Source organism: Octopus bimaculoides, chromosome 21 (assembly GCF_046866305.1).
Source record: "Octopus bimaculoides isolate indiv1 chromosome 21, ASM4686630v1, whole genome shotgun sequence".
In the NCBI taxonomy this organism is placed as follows: domain Eukaryota; kingdom Metazoa; phylum Mollusca; class Cephalopoda; order Octopoda; family Octopodidae; genus Octopus; species Octopus bimaculoides.
In genome coordinates this window covers 16,059,327-16,082,869 of record NC_142948.1, presented here as the reverse complement: position 1 = coordinate 16,082,869, position 23,543 = coordinate 16,059,327, and the positions used below count along the sequence as shown (strand labels likewise).

General features: G+C 34.3%; 1 long non-coding RNA gene across 1 annotated transcript in view; it reads left to right on the top strand.

The window, feature by feature from the left end:
* LOC149131497 (uncharacterized) overlaps window positions 1-23,543 on the top strand; it is a 206,924-nt gene that overhangs the window by 14,664 nt on the left and 168,717 nt on the right. The gene's annotated exons all lie outside the window — the stretch shown is intronic.

The following is a 23,543-nucleotide window of genomic DNA, read 5'->3' as shown; positions in this document are numbered from 1 at the left end:
GAAAGTGGAAATGATTTCAATAAATCAAAATTTTATCCTGCAGGATATTAAAATGCATTTTTTGGTTTTTGATGTTCAAATAGATGTCACTAACCATTCTGAGTTATTTCCTTTAATTCATTTTCATTTCATTTTGCTTACTGACTGAGTCATGAATATGTTCTACTGTTCTTATGTAAATCTTTAAGGTGTCTCATCTGCTAAAGATTAGGTAAGTTAGTTGCTGTGCTGATGATGTCTGTTCAGGTAGAAACACCTCTTCACAGCTATCCTCTTATCTTCAAGCAATTAAACTATCTTTTTATAAATGGTACATCAATTTTAGAGTGTTTTTGACTTTTGAGATTAACTTCCCATTTCATTTGGGATTGGCACAGTTTCTAATAAGTTGTAAGTTTACATCTCTGGAAGCAAAGCTAATTTCAATAAAGCAAAAAAAGTTTTGGTAGCTGACAATCCAGATATGCCACCCTAAGCCAAGCTTCCCCCCCACACAAGGGTAGGGTATTTATCCCTGTCATCTGTATAGATTGCTGCCCCACCCATGCTGGTCATCCAGCCTCAGTTTTTAACCTAACAGTTTCTAATCTGTTTACTCCTGTATAAAGACTGCTACCCCTAATATGTTAACACTCAACTGAATGATGACTGAGTTATAAACCCAAGACATCATCTGAAACTACCATATCTGGTTCTAAATGCAATGAAATGATGTCTCTGAATACCTTTCCCTGCAGTTTGCTGCTTAATTGGTAACAGCACCCTGCCAATGTCCTGTCAGAGCACACAGGCCTAAGAAGTGGGGAAAGAACTAGTGTTGCTTCTACAGCAATAGCAAGTGCCCTGAGTTGACCAATACAGGCTAAACATCTACTTGTCAGGCAAGTAGTGCATGAAGACATTCAATATTCCTCATACAAGATGAGAAAGAGCCAGTTTTTATCCTAAACGATCAAAGATAAAGGGAAGCCTGCGCTATGAAGATTTTGAACAACCTCAAGCAGCCCTTCCAACCAAACATGCTTTGGTTTTTCTCAGACGAGACAAATTTCTGCCAGGATCAGGTGGTGAACACACAGAACAACTGTCCCCAAAGCATGTACTGAGAGTGATAAAAATCAAACATCCAGTCACCATCATGGTGTTTGGAGTGATCACGAGTGATGATGACGTTATGTCTCCATTCATCTTCCCAGACGGTCACAGACTCAACATGGAAGTCTATATCAAGTGCCTGGATGAGGTAGTGCTGCCCTTGGTCAAGAGGGTGGCTGCTGGAAGACCCTATCTCAGGCAACAGGACTCTGCACCATGCCACACAAGCAGGAGAGCCCAGTTATGGCTGTCAGACAATTTTTGCAACCACACCACCTCTAACATCTGGCCACCTCACACCCACACTACAACCCCTTTGATTAACACTAGATGTGAACTGAAGGCAAGGATTATGGTAGCATTCACCAACTTAATCAAGGAGACTATCCAGAAGAATTGCAGGAGATTTCAAAGTCATCTGGAGGCCGTGGTTGAAGCCAATGGCGATTTTATTAAATAGATTTACTCTTCAGTATTTCAAGATATTTTTATGTATTTTGGTAAATATACCTGTTAAAATGAGATGTCAGTGTTATTTCCATTTTTGATAATTTAGATGACAGTTTATTCCCTACACCCTGTGTATATATCATCATCATCGTTTAATGTCCGCTTTTCATGCTGGCATGGGTTGGACAGTTTGACTGAGGACTGGTGAGCCAGAGGCTGCACCAGGCTCGATCTGATCTGGCAAATTTTCTACAGCTGGATGCCCTTCCTAACACCAACCACTCCGAGAGTGTAGTGGGTGCTTTTACGTGCCTACCTGCTTCTTTGAATTCCCTTCTACTAAATCCACTCACAAGGCTGTATTCAGCCCGGGGCTGTAGTAGAAGACACTTGCCCAAGATGCCATGCAGTGGGACTGAACCCAGAGCCATGTGGTTGCAAAGCAAACTTCTTACCACAAAGCAATACATGCACACACACACACACACACACACACACACATGCATATACAGATTCACGCACATTTGCGTTAGGAAGGGCATCCAGCTGTAGAAACTCTGCCAAATCAGATTGGAGCCTGGTGTAGCCATCTGGTTCACCAGTCCTCAGTCAAATCGTCCAACCCATGCTTTCATGGAAAGCGGATGTTAAACGATGATGATGATGATGATGATACATTTATTATGTGTCTTATGCACATAGACATGGGCAGTGCAGTTTTAGTTCATCTAAGCAAGATATTTAATCATTGAAAATGCCTACAAAAATGCAACATACACTTAATTCAATAACTTTGTGGTTTAAACAAGTTAAACACATGTAACAGTTACACATAAACAAAATATGAAATGGTTATCAAAGGTTACCTCGGGAGACATTTAGATGCTTTAGTGACCATTCACTTTATCAGCCACTGTTGAACTAAAAACAGTTACTTGTACACTACCACAATATAAAGTTATTGCTGACATCAAGAATGGATGGAATATAAAGTGATCTGGAGAGGACAAAGTAACATTGCAGAAATTCTGTATATCACTCAGAAGTAATAGCAATGTCTTAGAAAGCTAGTGAAATAGAATTTTAAATTGCTCTGCTGGGAAATATAATTCGGGACGCTTAAATACATACGAGTAGCTATTGAGTTGATAGATGCACATGAATGTAGATAAATAAATACTATTAGTTATATAATTGGTAGAAGCATATGAATGTAGGTAGTACAATTTTCATCAATAAGAGTACACAATAAATCAACAGGTAGCCAGTGCTATGACTTTATGTCTGTGTGAATTGAACAGATGGGAAAATGGACCTTACGTATAGTATATAAAGAAAATAAAGAGTATTTTACCATAAGTTACTTTATGAGACATCTTGGTGTTTGGTTATTATTCACCTCATCATCCACTGTTTGTGCATATATATATAGATGTATGTGTGTGTGTGTATGTATATATATATGTGTGTGTAAGTATACATTCATATATATATATATATATTTATATATATGTATGTGTGTATGTAATTATACATATATATATATATGAATCTGTGTGTGTGTATATGCAAGTATATATACATACATATGTCTTTGTACCTATGCATATATCTGTGTATATATATATATTTATATATATATATATATTTATGTCTGTGTATCTGTACATATGTATATGTGTGTGTCTATATATCTATACAAATGTATGTGTGTGTATGTATATATATATATATATATATATATATATATACATACACACACACACACATATATATATATATGACTATCTCTACACATGTGTGTGTATGTGTGCAGTGTGTACACACATACAACTCACATTCATACACAAACACATGTACACAACAGGCTTCCACAGGGTTACAAGATTTGTTGCAATGTGAATTGTTCATTGATATTAACATAGTGTATAATTGTATAGAACGCAGAGCTAGCAAAGTCAAGTTGACAGGAGATCAAATGACCAGCCGAGAGGTTAGCAGCTCATATCCTGCAACGTACACTCAGTGGGGAACAAGTATAAATGATGCTGTATATTCTTTCTTATGCTTAGGGAATAAAAGAGTGAAAGAGAGAGCTAGGAGAGAGATAGACAGACAGAGACTGAGAGATAGATAGATGAAGAGAGAGGTGGGGAGATTTATAATTAGAAAAGAATGATTAATAATGAGAGAAAAAGTGTGACAGAGAATACTGAAATTGAGAAAAAATGAGTGAATAGTAGATAGCTAGATAGATAGATAGATAGATAGACAGAGAAAGAGAGAGAGATTTATAATGAGAAGAGAAAGGAATGATTAAATAATGAAAGTGAGAGAGAAAGAGAGAGGAACTGAAAGAGAAACATGATGAAAGGTGAAAGAGAGAGAAGCAGACAATGGAAAACAGAGGAAGGAACTAAGAGAGAAAAGGTAGAAGAGAAAGAATGAAAAGAGAGAGACTGATTAATATTGAAGGAGAAACAGAGAGATTATTAATACTGAGAAAAAGAGTGAGTGAGGGAGAGAGAGAGATTAATTATTCGTTGGAACAATCTTTTATAATTGTGAGTGCACCAATACATTGTAGGTTATGAATAAATAAATATATGGAGTCGTATCTCAATGTATTTAGTATTGTTACAAAATTAGGCCCCAGGAAGGGTTTATAACCAATGGTGGATAGTTAGTCATCACTGTATGATGCTGGACAAACAGCTGCGAATCTGGTTATTATTAATATCCTGTTATTAACCTTGTTAATGAAGGGGCGTGACTCAGTGGTTAGGGAATTTGGTTCATGATCGTAAAAGTCGCCAAATTTGCTGCATGATAGAGACCAGGGAAAGCTCCCTCACCAGGCTTTAAAAAAATTGAGTACTGGGGTCAATATATTCGACACTTGCCCAAGCTACCGTGCAGTGGAACGGACCCTGACCTGAGTGGTTCTTACCTCACAGCCACGCCTTGGCCTATTTTTATCATGCTATCACACCTGCAACTGTGTGTGTGTGTGTTTGTGTGGTGAAGGTGCATGGCTTTGTGGTTAGGGTATTCGGCTTACGATCGTAAGGTCGTGAGTTCAGTTCCCGGCGACGCATTGTGTCCTTGAGCAAGACACTTTATTTCTGTACAGTCCACTCTGCTGGCAAAAATGAGTGGTACCTGTATTTCAAAGAGCCAGCCTTGCCACATTCTGTGTAACACTGAATCTCCCTGAGAACTGTGTTAAGGGTACATGTGTCTGTGGAGTGCTCAGCCACATGCATGTTAATTTTCATGTGCAGGCCGTTCTGTTGATTGAATCAACTGAAACCCCCGTCGTCATAACTGATGAAGTGCCAGTTAGATTAACCCTTTTATCAACCGGTGTCCAGTGTCATGGTAACTAAGAAATGACCCTATCTAAAAACAACTGACTGAAATCATAGGCTAATGGTGGTGGTGGGGATGGAGTGGGGGGGGGCATCGACTTGAGAGAAATAGCAGCTAAATTTCTTTCTTGCTGTTGTTCATCACATCCTACTACCTTTGAAAAGAAGGACAAATTAGTATTCCTAGTTTTACTATTGGTTAAAATAAGATGTGATGATCATGGATGGAATGTCAGCAGCTGAACCTGGGCTGTGACTGAACAAGAATAACAAGCTTTGGAATGGTGGGTTCACATGCTATCAATTGTGTTTAAATCTCTCTGAAATCAAATAACTCTGTATATTCTTGTAAAAGGAAGGATAGACAGGAATAGGGATTCCTAGAAACACTCTCCCTGAAATGATGAGATGTTAACATCTGCAGTGTCTTTAATCATTGGCTCCTAATGGCTGGGATGTGTTTGAAAGTCAGCTAGTAACAGTTGCAGTATCTTTAATCATAGATCTGCTCATTTAGGACTGACTTGGAGCATGGTACAGCTAACTTAAGAACAATGAGTTGTCTTGTTCCAGAAGCCAAGATGATGTTTAGTCTTAACATGTCCTGAGTGATAATTAATAATAAGTAATTAGAATTACACTCAGAATAATAATCAGTTCTGGATAAGAAAGATTGGGGAGACAACCTTGAAATTTTAAATAGTTAAAAATAAAATCAGGATCATGTTGTAGGGAGTGAGTCTGATTTGGCAATATGATAGCAACTCTAGGTACTCATGCTGAGAAGAAATAATCATAAGATTAATGATCAGTTCTGGATAAGAAAGACAAGGGAGATGACTCTGGTTAAAAATAACAACAGGACAATACAGTAGGAAGTGAGTCTGATTTGGCAATACAATAACAATTCTGGATACATTTTGATTTTATTTACCCTTTTACTGCAGAAATCAGATTTATTCTCTCAAAATTTCATTATTTTTATCTGCAAAGTGCAGTGTTATATACCAATCTATCTTTTGTTGAGGAATGCCATGTTTAGTATTTTCTGCAAGACACATTACCTCAATGAATTTGACACATTCCAGCAAAAAATAGCTTCAATTTAATTTTTTTGGCAGATATTTAACACTATTACTGGAATAACCATAAAATGTAATTTCACATAAAAAGAGTTAAAACTTCTCAGAAAATATATTTCTTTACAAATATGACTTCAGTTAGATATCTTTTATATTTTACCTTTTACTTGTTTCAGTCATTAGACATCAACCCTAACATTTGAATGATGGTCATGCCTGTTGATTTCAATGTATGAGTGTTTGAAGGAGAGGATTTACAGAAAAAAAATTTTAATAAAAAATGCTGAATTTATTTGCAATGGATGAATGAATGTAATTTGAATCTAGGTATGGATTTTTCTAAGAAGCCACAATGGGGACAATGAAGATATTGATTTTGCATGGGTTTGGACAAATGCATCTGTTGGTAGCAGGATATTATTCTTTTATTGTTCTGCTTCTTCAACTCAAATTGTTTTGATGCATCTTGACACATTTTATCCCACTCAGAGAGATCCAGGCAATAACTTCACCAAAATGTCAAATTAATTGTTAAAGTTAAAATTAGGATTGTAGAAGCAGGTGTTTATATATACTGATCACTCTTAGTGTTGCAAAAATAAAAAATAAAAATATAAAGAATAAAAGATAAAATGATATGAAAAATAAAACAGGCTTTACTGAGGAGGCCTATCAAGACCAAAACATGTCAGTCGATTTTACTAAATGTCTTGAAATGAATTTAATGGTGTTATCTCTACTTGCTCATTGTTTTAATTTTTATACCATCAAGAGAAAGATTTTGCCAATTAATAGCATGGATAATTTTGGTTAATCAAGTTTTTCAATAAACTGTAAATATATATATATATATATGCATTATTTTGAAGGATATTTTGCATTTTGCATCAATGAAGACATGTAAGAAATTTATTTATTAATAAATATAATTAAGTAAATTAATTACATGTTTTAAAGTTATGAAACAATTTGTCATGATATTAGAATTTACTTATTGTTAGATAAAATTTCATTAAATTATCTGTCTGTCAACTTTATATATATATATATATGTATATATATATATATATATATATATATATATATATATATATATCACACATATTCAGAGAGAGAAAGAGAGAGAAATAACTGTCATAATCCATAAGTCAGATTATGTACTTGCATATTTATCAATAGAGTTGGTATATATTAATCAAAGTGTACAGTATTATATATACCCATTACAGCCACTCTTACTAATCAGTTTTGCTCTAGGTGTTCAACTGAGTGTTTGATATCAGCCTGATTATATAACCCTGTCTTGCTATCTTTGAAGATCAGCTGTAATGCATATACAATAGTGTACATTTCGATTAATATATATATGTATGTGTGTGTGTGTGTGTGTGTGTGTGTGTGTGTGTGTGTGTGTGTGTTTTTGTCACCCCACCATTGCTTGACACCAATGTTGGTATGTTTATATCTCTATAACTTGGTGGTTCGGCAAAGAGACTGATAAAATAAGTACTAGGCTTACAAAGCATAAGTCCTGAGGTTTATTTGTTTAATTAAATTTTATCAGTGGCCAGCATATAAAAGAGACCTATTAAGGTGAAATCATAAATACAATTATGAGCAAGAATACTCAGAGAATGCAAACCTCTGCCAAGGCAACGCCAACATCCTCTCGATGATTAGCCAGAGACTTATTTTTAAAATGAGAATATCTGAAATAAACTCGACTGCTCTCACAAACAAGAAAACTAAAAATGAATCAGACCACTCTCAAAAATTAAGTAAAAAAACAGGAAAAATAATCCAGAATCCTTGTCTGGTACCAGATTGTTCTCAAAATCTAATCAGTTTGTGCCTATCATGAGACCAAACATCCTTGAAAGTTTCATCCGAATCTATCCAACGATTCTTGAGATATCTTGTCTATGGACAAACAAACACAACTAAAAACAATACCTCCACCTTCGCTAAGGTGGAAGTAATAAGGGCATACAAAAGATTTTCTTTACCTTTATGCTGAAAATAGATGTTAAATCATCGAACATTGTTAAACATCTTTGCTATTATTGCGCACGTGTCGAAACAAGGAAGCAAGCTAACAGAAATTCATAAAATTGAGTTATCCCTGGATTGGACCAATTTGTGGATTAACCTAATAAGGGCTTTCCTTCATCAGCAGAGAACACAAGGAAATAAATGAAATACTTATACATACCCACAGAGAAGCAGACACAATGTCATGAATGCATATAAGTACCTCAGCTATATCCAAATAGAAATTCCATAGCAAGCCCCGACACATGTGTAGCTAGTCAGGAATAGTATGTCAGTAGCTAAACTGTTCCGAAGTGAATGAGAAGGAATAGAAAAGGATAAAATTGCTAAAAATTTCATCAGTGGCCAGCATATTTAGCATCTATTTTCAGCATATAGGCAAAGAAAATTTTTTCTCTGCCTATATTTATAATTATATATTTATATATATATATATATATATATATATATATGTATGTATGTACATATGAAAGAGGTCTTGTCATATTTGTATTTTGTCTCCTGAATACAACCTCTAGGTATTTCCCTTTGGTCTTCTTGTCTATTATATAATTATCTTGTGTTTTAAGAATCAATGTTCCAACATATTTGCCTGCGAGTGCTTCAATACTTATGGAGTGCAGAATTGGTATTGCATTGAAATGCTAGATGGGAAACATTTCTAGATAATGATATTTTGTTGAATGATGTTAACAATACTATAATGGCTAAAGTGGTATTAAAAGTGAAATGGTATTAGAGTGAAATAAACAACAATGAGAATGAATTAATACTATATAAGGATATATTTCTTGTGCAGAATTTAATCTATCTATCTATCTATCTATATATATATGTATGTATACTTATAAATATATTTATGAGTATATATATATATATATATATATATACACACACACACACACACACACACACACACACACACATACATTCGCACGTGTGTGTGTGTGTGTGTGTATATATATATATATATATATATACATACATATATACATTTATATACACAAATTTATATGCATAAATATGTTATATATATATATATATATATATATATATATATATATATATGCATATAGGTACATATATGTAGCTGTTCCTCTCTCTCTCTCAATATATATATATATGTGTGTGTGTGTGTGTGTATGTATGTATGTATGTATGTATGTATGTGTGTATGTATATATGTATGTATGTATGTATATCTTATGGCACAGAACTATATTGCGTGTGAGGTTTCTTTGGTGGTTAAACATGCATGTGTTGTTCTGTTGAATATTAACTCACGAAATTGTTATATAGCAAGACTAGAAATATTCTCTTATGTAGAACCAATTATTTCCTATGTTCTGCCATGTGTTATGTAATTAGGAATTACAATGACGATGACAACAGCAACAACAATAACAACAACAACAGTAACAGTAACAATAACAGCAAGCATTAAATGCCTGATTTGCTGACAGATCTTTCAACAGCTTTAACATTGAAATGAACACTACTACAGCTGCTGTTGCCACTGCTACTATTTCTACTACTACTATTACTACTACTACTACTACTACTACTACTACTGCTAAGAAGTAATTCACTATATATGTTATGTATATATATATATATATATATATATATATATATATATACATATGTATGTATCTGTAAATATTATATGTGACAATTATTCGGTAGCCATGATAAAACTCCGAGTTTCAGATGTCGGGGCGGAAACCCACTCTAGCATCTCTTCAGTTATCGGGCCATCGAAAAAATGCTATGAAAATGACTGTTAAACAAAGGGAAATGAAATAACTGTGTGATTGACCGTTATTAAGACAAATGAGTTATTAGAATGACCGCTAATTAGGGAAGGGAGTAAAGGTAAGAGAGTAAAAATGTTCATAGTAATTGCGTAAGCGAGCATGTCCATACATACAAATGCACGCCCGCACACCCACATACATGCACCTATATGTATATAATCATCCACCCTCACTTGAAACACACATGCTCACACACACATTCGCCAAAAAATATATACATACTTGCATACATGTTCGCACGCACACATGCACAAAAAAGGTTCGTACACACATCTTTTTTTAGTTTTATCATGGCTACTGAATAATTGTCACATATTATATTTACAGATAAATTCCTCTATTTACATAATATCGAGGTTTCTTTCATTCTTTTGTTGTCTTGCCATTTCTATCAATATATATATATATATATATATATATATATATATATATATGAAGGGCTCAGTGATGATAGTTCAGAGCAGCATGAGAGAATGCACAAGGCATAAGAGCAGTAAGGAAGGAGATGCAGAGGTGCACAAGGTGTGCATACATAAATACATCTATCTCTATACACACACTCACACACACGTAAGTGCAGGCATGGCTGTGTGGTAAGAAGTTTGCTTCCCAACCTTATGGTTCCGGGATCTGTCCCACAGTGTGACACCCTAGGCAAGTGTCTTCTACTATAGCCTTGGGCCAGCCAAAGTCTTGTGAGTGGATTTGGTAAACAGAAACTGAAAGAAGCTTGTCATATATATATATATATATATATATATATATATATATATATATTTTGGAAGATTTTTAATGTGAAATCGTGTGTTGAAACAGATGTTGTTGTACTTGGGGATGGTCATATTGCCAGTTTAGCCAATAAAAACGCACGCACTGTATATTTGGTGTTAATTTGCTTCAGCTTTATATTACATTAATCTTAATCTTATTTCGGCCAGAGTTCTTTCGTCACACTTCTGTGACCTCATCAGTGGTCCTTTGTTTCCTTCTTTCTTATGTGTGTCTCACCTTGCTAACTATCAGCCATTTTGTATTTTGTCAAAATACAAAATGGCTGATAGTTAGCAAGGTGAGACACACATAAGAAAGAATGAAACAAAGGACCACTGATGAGGTCACAGAAGTGTGACGAAAGAACTCTGGCCGAAATAAGATTAAGATTAATGTAATATAAAGCTGAAGCAAATTAACACCAAATATACAGTGCGTGCGTTTTTATTGGCTAAACTGGCAATATGACCATCCCCAAGTACAACAACATATATATATATATATATATATATATATATATATGTGTGTGTGTGTGTCTTTGTGCATGTGTTTGTCACCCCAACATTGCTGGGCAACCAATGCTGGTGTTTTGCATCCTCATAATATAGCAGTTCAGCAAAAGAGATTGATAGAATAAGTACTAGGCTTACAAAGAATAAGTCTAGGAGTCGATTTATTTGACTAAAAAAACTTTTTAAGGTGGTGCTCCAGCATGACGACAGTTAAATGACTGAAACGAGTAAAAGAAATATATATATATATATATATATATATACATATATATATGCACACATACGTGTGTGTGTGTGTGTGTGTGTGTGTGCGCGTGTGAATTTATAAAACAAGATGATGGAATTAACAGGTTTTAATCACTAGACCAATTGTTTCTGTGCGAATTGATTACTATTACATAAAATGTTATATTAATAACGACATAGATAAATATGATCCAATAGCAGTGGTCTATCAGAATGGCATCAGGTGAATGGTTTTGATAGCATTGTTAGATCACATTCTGTTTCCCATTGTTTTATACCCTGTTGTATATTCCGCATTCTCTCTATACTGAGTAACTTATAGATTCAAATAGCTGTATGTCATAAAAATACTCAATGACAAGTAAAGAGCAAAAAATATATATTACAAAACAAATAAACCAGAATTAGTCAAAGGAAATAAAAATCAGAAGTATAAATATAAATCAACTGAAGCTAAAATTCTGCCTTTTTTTCATATATTGTATCATAACCATTTTTAGTTTTGGTTAATTTTTATTTATATTTTTTATTTTTATTTCCATTGACTAATTTTCGACTATTTATTTTGAAATTTATATCTTTTAGTTTTTACTGCCATTACTTCATTTCGTATTTTTATGACTTATGTCTATTTGAATCTATAAGTTACTCAGTATAAAGAGAAGGCTGAATATACCATAGAGTATAAAACAATGGGGAACTGAACATGATCCAGCAATGTAAACCACTCACCTAATGAAGTGCTAGCATGCAGCTGCTGCTGGATCATATTTATCTAATTATGTATGAAATATTTTATGTAATAATATGGAAAACTCAGCAACAGCTGTTACCATTGTACAGAAACAATTGTTGTGATTTGTGATTAAAGCCTGTTCATTGCATCTTCTTGTTTTATAAATTTTTATATAAATTCTGCATACACCAGGGAAGTTCCACCTGTATAAAAGGAATAACCCTGCTGTATGATGGCATATGGTAGCCAATAACTGCACAGGAGCTTTGAAATGCATATTTTGAGGTTATTACCCAGATGATATTAAATAAATATATTGGAGAGTGACTGCTACTGCTAACATAATGCTGAGGAATTTGAATGGCTTAATGGAACCTGTATAACTAGACATTACCTAGATTGATTCTCTTGTGAGGATGGGCATTTGAACCTGAAATATAAAGTTTTTTGTGAAACTTTTCACATTGTCAGAAGTTTTCCTATTTTCCATTTTTCCCTTCTTCGGTATTACAATGCTTAAAATGAACTACAATGCTCTTTCATATATATATATATATATATATATATATATATATATATATATATATATATAAGCAATCTTTCGTAGTGGCGTCTCCAAACCTCTTTCTTTGCAGCCTCGTTTAGTGCAAGTGTACCATCATCGATGCGATCACATTTCTCACCCACGACTCCACGATTCTCTCTCACACACTGTCTTGCAACACGAAATACCTCAAGACCTTGGTTCTCATGGTGCAGAACATTGGCAAATTTTTTCTTATCTGCTTCCCCTCTGGCTAAATAAACCTGTCACCTAGCTTCCCTTCTGGCAGTCTGATACAATTCCCTGCTACCACCGTTCTTCCAGGCCTGTTTCTTTTGTCTAATAGCCCTGTCAACCACATTGTTCCACCACCACGTTATTTTGGGTCAAGAGGGGACTTTGCACTATCCACAGACCTGAAGAAATAAATCTGCTCAATCAAAGCTAACCCGGAGCCAAACAACAACAACAAAACCACTATATTACAATTACTGCTACCACTGCTGCCACCTAGGATAGTGGACTGATGGGACCATTAAAGCATTGGAATGGATAGTTTGCAGTATTTGCTTTGAAGCCTGAATTCAAATTTCATAGGGAACTCAATGGGTGGTTTAACATCATACAGCTTGGCCCTTGGGTGTGGGTTTAGTGAAACCTCTCCTAACTTTTTCAGGAATTCAGCCCATATTTCTGAAACAGGAAAGCTTTTTCTTACCCACACCCACCATTACTCAAAGCTCTGAAAAGTGTCATGAACATTGTCCTTCCCAGAATAAGCTATACAAAATGCAGGTTTAACATTTGCCATTTCATATTTATTTGTACACTGTCTATCTAGGACTACATTATGCAATATGTCCTTCCCTCTTTTTAACATACTAAGGTGTCTTTTAAAGGAAAATATGTTTGCTGTATTTAGCAGGGTAAAAAAAAAAAGGTAAAGACCCTATTTAGTCATGAATGACTATGGGTTTGCTCCTAGAAAGTTACCCTCTGAGGCACTAGTCTGGGCAAGATTGTTTATGGAAGACCATCAGTCGCCCATGCATACCAACCTCCTGTCTCCACAACTTCAATGTTATCCAAGAGGAAGGCAAAGGTTGATACAGTTTGGCACCAGTGACATCACAACTCATTTCTATAGCTGAGTGAACTGGAGCAACATGAAATAAAGTGCCTTGCTCAAGAACACAATACACAGCCCAGTCTGGGAATTGAATTCACTACCTCGTGACTGTGAGCTCGATGCACTAACCACTGAGCCATGCATGTTCATTTTGCAGGATAAGTACACATGTAATGGCTATCTTGCTGGCTTGGATTAATACAGTTTAAGGGACGGTTATACTGTATTGATTAAAGTCTCATAGAGCATTTGGACTTACTTCATTGACCCTAGATGGATTAAAACCAAACTGGCCTCACTAAAACATCAACTCAATGTGTAAATATGAATAGAATGATGTATGATTTTTAAGAGCAACTCACACTTGCTTGTCCCCTACCAACTCTCCCCTGTGATAAATTCCCCCAGCTTTTCTGTACCACTCTTGACCTGAGCAGCCAACTCAGGTACCATAGTGAAACTTCTAACTTTTTCAGGAATTCAGCCCATATTTCATCAGGATGAAGAGGCTCAATCACTTGCTACAAATTAACTACTCAGATACGAGTTAATGCCATTGGGTCCTGAACAAATTTACTGGTTAAACATTCCCTTATAGGCCTCGCCCTCCTCCACGCCCATCCACCCCCTGCCACACATACTTTTCTCACTTTTTATAGTGTACATCTTACAATTGTTTTCCTGTTACGTATAGAATTTTCTGTCCCACTTCTTATAGATTCTTAAAATGAATGAAACATACATGCACACATACACATACACACACACACATACATACATACATATATACATACATGCATATATACACATATGCATACACATATACACACCTGTACATACATAAATATATCTATAAGCAATTGTTCATAATTGCACTCACACGCTTACACATATGTGCATACACACAGATTTCTTTACATACACAAACATAGTTACAAGCAAAGAGTCACACTAAATTGCGCACATGCATACACACATACATGCAAACACACAGGCTCACAAACATACCTATATACACAAACAAACAATCACACACACGTTTACACATTCACACATATGTACAAATGTTTGTACAAATAGACATGCTTCCAGACACACACACACACACATACACAAACAAGCAATCGCACATAATTGTGTGCATATACACACAAGCTTGCACACATAAACATGCTCACTCACTCACAAACATACCCACATCACACACATATACATGCACTCTTGTCTTTCTCTCTCTGTCACACACACACACACACACACACACACAACAAACATACACACAAACAAACACCAAACAAGAGAAAAAAGACATCATACAGAAGCTGTACAAATGTATCCATATTCCAATCAAGAAATGCAAATTAGAAAAAAAGATTTTTGAACTAAAAAAAAAAAAACTCCGCAAAGCTTAAATGAACAAACAAATATGAAAGTAAGTAAATAAAACTAAGATGGGGCGAGTGGGTGGGGTGGAATTATTAAAAATGAACAAGTTGAAGAAGTTATATCACTTGTATGTGTTCTCTATCTTTGGTATATTTACTTTAAAGTGTTAAAGTGTTTTAACATACACCACCACCACCACCACCACCACCACCCTTCGCTATAATAATCATTACCATAATAATAAAGATTGTTGCTGCTGTTGTTGGTGGTGGTGGCGGTGATGGTTGAGGTGGTGTTGCTCTTGTTATTATTGTGCAATGAGCGACAACAATAATGGTAATAAAAATAAAGATGGCTAGTAATAGTAATAATGATATGTGTTATAAATGGTGATAATGGTGGTGATGAGGATGATGATGATGATGATAAGAAAATTGAGGAGGAAGAACAGGAGGAGGACATAGAAGGGGGAAATAATAATTATTACTGTATAGAAATGCATATGTGTGTGGTGTGTGTGTGTGTGTGTGTGTGTGAGTACACATATCTATCTCTCTCCCTCTGTAGATATATATATGTATATATACATATATATATATATATATATATATATCCATACACACTTATATATATATATATATATATATATATCCATACACACTTATATATATATATATATATATATATATATATATATATACATACACACACATAATTGTATGTATATAAATGTGCATATATATATATATACACACATACATATATATATATAAATGTGTGTGTGTATATATGTATATATATATATATATATATATATATATATATATATATACACATATATATGTATGTATATATATATATACATATATAAATGCATATATATAGATGTATATATATAAGTATATATATATATATATACATACATACATATTTATAAATGTGTGTGTATATATATATATATATATATATATATATATATATGTATATATATATATATGTATATATATATATATGTATATATATATATATATGTATATATATATATATGTATATATATATATATATGTATATAGATATATATGTATATATATATATATATGTATATATATATATATATGTATATATATATATATATGTATATGTATATATATATATATGTATATATATATATATATGCATATATATATATATATACACACACACACACACACACACACACACACACATATATATATATATATATACATACACACACACACACACACACACACACATATGTAATAGTAATATAATAATGATAATGAGGGGTAGAGCGGGAGGAAGCAGAGAAGCAAAAATATAAAAATTGTAAAAATAGAAAACCTACAAAGTAATTACTGTTTTCAGTACAACATCAAAACACTAACTTGAGGAGACCGAAATGCAATTATTTGATCTATTTCTTGATGAAATCATACAGAATACTGATTCCAGTCTGTAGAATTTGCCTTTCTGTTTATCAATAAAATTTTTGCTAGCCAAAATTTTAAAGTAATATTGATTCACACATAATGAATATTTTGATGTTGAATTTCCGAGGCCAAAGTAAACGAAATGGTTAACCGAAATAGAGTCATGGCTTGTAATTTCATTTTATATCAAATATCTTAACAGATACCATACAAATTTGAAATATATATATATATTTATGTATGTGTGAGTGTGTGTGTGTGTGTGTGTGTGTGTGTGTGTGTGTGTATGATGATGATGATATATATGATCTGTGTCTGTTTTTTGAATTTCTCACCAATAGAAACAGAGCCGGTTTCTAACCCTGAAACAAAGTTGTTTTATTGGAATTTAGACATCAACTGCAAAAAGTGTTTGCGTGTTTATATGTGTGTTTGCACATATGCATATATGTATGTAAGCATATATATATGTAAGCATATATACATATATATGTAAGTACATATATATATATATATGTAAGTACATATATATATATATATGTAAGCACATATATATATATATATATATATATATATATATATATATATATATATATATATATATATATATATATATATATATGTTTATATATAAGCATGTGTTTATGTGTGTGTGTGTATATATATATACATATATATATATATAGAGAGAGAGAGAGAGGGAGATACACACACACATATATATATATATGTATATATAGATATGTAGATAGATAGATAGATGTGAGTCATGAAATGAAGTTAGGTCTTGTAAAGAGAACATAAGCTTTAATAATCAAATAAAACATACCGACCAACACATTTCATGGGTTCATCTCTAAGTCTTGACTTATCGATCCATACACATATCTTTGCATATCTACACATGTGTATATACATTTACAAAATACTAAACTTCTGTAATGCTTCACAATTAATCACCATAGCTTAAATGGTTTTTGTCGCTATTATTTTCTAGTGTGCCATGTCTGTTCTGGTTTTGTGAAGTCCAGGTTCTCCATATTGGAACTTAGGGCGTTAGACCTCCAAATGAGCAATTAGGTTATTTGTGTATAAATTGAAAGTGTGCAGTGATTGCAGATTTTAATTAGTTTGATTGGGGTGTTGACTGATTTGTTATCAATTTGATATAGAGAGTTGCCTTTTCTCAATCTTTTATTCTTTTACCTTTTACTTGTTTCAGTCATTAGACCGTGCCATGCTGGGGCACTGCCTCAAAGAATTTTTAGCTGAATGAATCAACCTCAGTACATCTTTTTAAGCCTGTTACTTATTCTATCAATCTCTTTTGGTGAACTGCTAAGTTACCAGGATGTAAATACCAACACCAGTTGTCAAGCAGTGGTGGGGGAAAACACAGACACTCACACACACACACACACACACACACACTCACACACACACACGCCAAGTGAGATTGTAGTTGTGGCCAATGCTAGTGTCATGTAGCTGGCACACAAAAAGCCACCTTCAAATGTTGGTTGATATGCTGTGCTTGAGAAGACCTGTCAAGCCAAGTGAAATTGTAGTTGTGGCTGATGCCAGAGCCTTCTGACTGCTACCCGTGCCAGTGGCATGTAAAAAGTACCGTTCGAGCATTGGACTTCACAGATGCAGTGACAGGTGACTGAGACCTTTGGTGATATACTGTGCTTGTGTAGACCTTTTAAGCCAACTGAGATCGTAGACATGGCTACATAACTGCCAGTGGCACATAAAAAGCAACTGCTACACTCTTGGAGTACTTGATGTTGGGGAGGGCATCTGATCATAGAAACCCTGCCAAATCAGATTAGAACCTGGTGCAGCTCCCTGGCTTACCAACTTTTGGTCAGACTGACCAATCCATGCCAGCATGGAAAATGGATGTTAAATGATGATGATGATGATGATGATGATGATGACAATAGACTTCTTTCAGTTTCCATCTACCAAATCCACTCACAAGGATTTGGTTGGCCCAAGTTTATAGTAGAAAACACTTGCCCAAGGGGCCACGCAGCATGACTGAACCCAGAACCATGTGGTTGGAATGCAAGCTTCTTACCACACAGTCATGCCTGCCCATAACATTGAGTTAACCTCTGATGGTGTAAGTGATTGCTACTATTCTACATAATTTCTTTCTTTCATCCTCGATCGTTATATCAGGTCTCTTATGCTTGTATTTTACTGTGGTGTATATATATATCTGCGATATATATATATATATATATATATATATATATATATATATATATATATATATAATTCATAAGAATGGTACAACAAGGTACCGATATTTGCTGGAGAATAGCAATCGATATAAAAACGACGCTATTGTATAGCTTCACTGCGTATATACTGGCAAAAATGCGTGTGTGCAACAAAACATGAAAAACTTGTATAGCGTCGTTTTTATATCAATTGCTATTCTCCAGCAAATATCGGTACCTTGTTGTACCATTCTTATGAATTTATATATATATATACCCTTATAGGGCTATTTTTTGCTGGAAATTGATACATTTGTATTAATACATTTGTATTGAAATATTTTTCTTTATATATATATATATATATATATATATATATATATATATATATATATATATATATATATATATATATATACTGTGGTGTATATATATCCACATTTTGCAAGTATTTTTTAATATTATGAGTGATTATGCAATCCTCATCATTGTAACTTATGCTTTTAAATTCAGGATTATCTTCCTATAGATCGTTGCATTGTACAAAATTATGGCCACAACATCATGGTTGATATAATGAAAATAATACCATGCGGACATTTATGGACAGTTCTTTATAGTATGAGTGTTATCTTCTGTGATTATGTTTTGTATGTATGTAGTGCATATGTGCGTGTATGTCTCTTTGTATATGTATATTTGTGTATGTGTATATATGTGTGTTTGTATGTTTATATGTAAGTACATTGACATATGTATTTATATTTGTTTTTATATTTTTAAAAATATATTCATGAGAATTATTTCAAGGAAACGAAAGCTGGATTTAATAAAGAAACAAAAATGCCATTGGTGGAATTTGAATATCAACGATAATTGTTACATAATGAATTATAGGAAATCATGAACTGAAAATGTATCGTGGGATATTCTTTTACTCTTTTCCTCTCTTACTTGTTTCAGTCATTTGACTGCAGCCATGCTGGAGCACCGCCTTTAGTCGAGCAAATCAACCCCAGGACTTATTCTTTGGAAGCCTAGTACTTATTCTATCGGACTCTTTTGCCGAACCGCTAAGTTACGGGGACGTAAACACACCACCATCGGTTGTCAAGCGATGGTGAGGGGACAAACACAGGCACACAAACACACACGCATATATATATATATATATATATATATATATATATATATATACGACAGGCTTCTTTCAGTTTCTGTCTACCAAATCCACTCACAAGGCTTTGGTTGGCCCGAGGCTATAGTAGAAGACACTTGCCCAAGGTGCCACGCAGTGGGACTGAATCCGGAACTATGTGGTTGGTAAGCATTGTTTTTTTTTCTTCATAAGAGGAAATCTCTGACTGATATTTCATTTTTAGTCTGGTATATTTCTTTAGTTACCTTTGTATGATAAATTTTCATCAATATCTGCGTATTAGTAGTATTTGTTCTTTTATTGATTACCTTTTACATGTTTCCGTCTGTGGCCATGCTGGGGCACTGCCTTAAAGGATTTGTAGTTGACTGAATTGATCCCAGTAATCATTTTCTTTTAAGCCTAGTATTTATTCTATTGATCTCCCTTGCTGAACCGTCAAATTACAGGGACATAAACATATCAACACACATTGTCAAGCAGAAGAGGTGGGGGAGCAAATCCAGACACAGTGATACACATGCACAAACACACATGCATATATATATGTGTTATTTCTTTACTACCCACAAGGGGCTACACACAGAGGGGACAAACAAGAACAGACAAACGGATTAAGTCGATTATATCGACCCCAGTTCGTAACTGGTACTTATTTGATCAACCCGGAAAGAATGAAAGGCAAAGTCGACCTCGGCGGAATTTGAACTCAGAACTTAGTGGCAGACGAAATACCGCTAAGCATTTCGCCCGGCGTGCTAACATTTCTACCAGCTTGCCGCCTTATGCATATATATATGTGTGTGTGTACTTATATATATATATATATATATATATATATTTATATAAAGGGCATTATTACAGAAAAATAATAACGCCACACAGTGGACTTCTCAAAATAACCACATTTAGTACCTAATGCGAGGAAAAAACAACCAACAGAAGATTACCAACTTTCTTTTAAATAGACTTAATTGTGTATCAACCGATTACTAGAATGAATCTAGATTTCATTCATCAGCACAATATTGTCCCAAAAATACATATAAATAAACAGAATTCTCATCTCACCAAAAGCGAACAATACCATATATAAATATAAACAAATAATTATATTCTTGGGAATAGAAATTTCCCTCATGAATTTTTTTACACACTGGCTTCTTGATAAAATTCTTGTAAAATAGTTTTATCCTTTTTTGAATTTACTTATTATATATACATATATATATATATAACAGGCTTCTTTCAGCTTCCATCAGCCAAATCCACTCACAAGGCCTTGGTTGACCCAAGACTATTATAGCACAAGACACCTGTTCAAGGTGCCATGCAGCAGGATTGAACCTGGAACCATGCGGTTGAGAAGCAAGCTTCTTATCTCACAGCCACACTGCATCAAGTTTTTAGAATTCTTTTACACCAAACTTAATCTCTCTCAGTGGAAATTGTTGTGATTAAATCCAGCTGTTTTTTAGTATTGTAAATATTTCAGACATCAATGTTTAGATCATTCACAAAGAAATTATGGATAATAAGTTAGAGTTTTATGGTGCTGTAGATGTCAGGATAAAACCAGTTGAATTTTGTGAAAAAATGACTTAAGAATTTTCACCGAAGAAAAAGAAAAGAGTAGACAGTGTGTCACCTTAGAATATTTTCTTTGAAATATTTTGAAACATCAAAGACATTCATTCCACTTTCAGTCATATGTATTTATGTATGTATGTGTGTGTGTGTGTGTGTGTGTGTGTGTGTGTGTGTGTGTGTGTGTGTGTGTGTGTGTGTCTGTGTGTGTCATTATTCAGTTTCATCACAAGATTTCTTGCCAATAGAGAAAGAACCGGTTTCTAACCTAGATCCAAGGCTCCTTCATTGGAATTTCAACATCAACAGCAGGGTATTTTTGTATGTATGTATGTATGTATGTATGTATATGTGCAGATTTGTTTGATTTGTTTAATGTATAATCATGCATATACGTGCACATCTAGATATACTTAAATGATAAACTGGGAAGTTTTACAGATTTTTACAGTTCTAGTGATAGCTTGGATCTGATCTGTAGTCTTCAAATCAGCTTTCTCCTTTCTGGTTTTGAGAAGCCTAATTTCTCAAGATTGGTATTTAGGTAGTATGTTACATATCCCAGTGCCCCAATAATTACAGGTATAAACCTGAACTTGTAATCTGGATAGAATAACTGTAGATCCCTCAATAGTTCAGCATAGGTATTTTCTTTTTCACTGATCTTCAGTTTTATGTTAACATCTGCTGGGCAGCTAATTTCCACAATTGTGCACAGTTTCTCTTCTCTATCCCAAATCATTATGTCAAGTCTGTTATGTTTACATTTTATTGAGGTTTGCACTGGACCATTCCACTAGTGCTCTTTTTTATTATGAGTTGCTATGGCTTCCACCAAAGTGTGGGTTCTTATTTCTTTGTCCTCTGGGTTATCCTTTTGACAGATCACATTATAGAGTGTCCTAGTTACAGCATCATGTCTCACCAGCAGATAATACCATGATGAGGTTTTTGGACAACTTCTTATGATGTGGGTGATATCTTCGGTGTTAATTCCACAAAGTCTGCATCAGTTGTCACATTTTACTGCTTTTCCTGTATCGCTATCCCATTTGTGCATCAGATATTTGGTCGATGTTTCCTGTTCTGGAATTGCAAACGCTTACACTTCAAAGTGGGAGGTAGTAATCCAGCTATTCGTCTATGATAAATATGATAAGGTAGGTAGGTAGGTATTGATGGATACATGCATCCATTCGTTCATTCATGTTTTTAACTAAGTGACAGTGGTAGTTATGTAGATGAATAGGATGATAAAAATATCATTCTTACAGGATGTCATTGTTGCTTAATCCCAGGTCATCTTTGAGTATGTTCACTGCCTCTTTGACTGCCTCCTAGATAATTGGAGTATCTTCAAGTTCTCTGTTTCACTGGGCCTTAGAAATGCTTGGTGATGCCCATCTCCCCTTCAAGCATTTAATCTCTCATTATGTTTAGCCTGCTAGCAGGAGCAGTTACCAAGGATGGCCGAGAATGCTCTTGGTGGAAAAAGTGAGAGTCAGATGTGAATCAGTGTACCCATCCATCCCAAAGGATGTTGTTGCTGGAAAACAAAGTATTCTCTCCACCAGAACAAGATGCAACACTATGAGTAGGAAGGTTAGTCAGAAAATGAGGGAAGCAAAGCAGAAAGGAATAGCAGACCAGTATAAAACCATTGAAGCTGGGATAAAGAAGGGCAACAGCAAAGTTGCTTATGGAACCCTCAAATTCCTAACAGAAACAAAGAAACACACCACCACTATCATTGAAAGAAAAGCAGGCCTGCACCTCACAGATTAGACAGATGTCATAAAAAGACAATCTGAGTATTGCAAAGATCTTTACAATCTCAAACTCAGACATGACACCAACATCCTGGACCACTTCAACAACAGCAAAAGAAGAAAACTTGGAGGGACACCAATTCTCCAAGAGA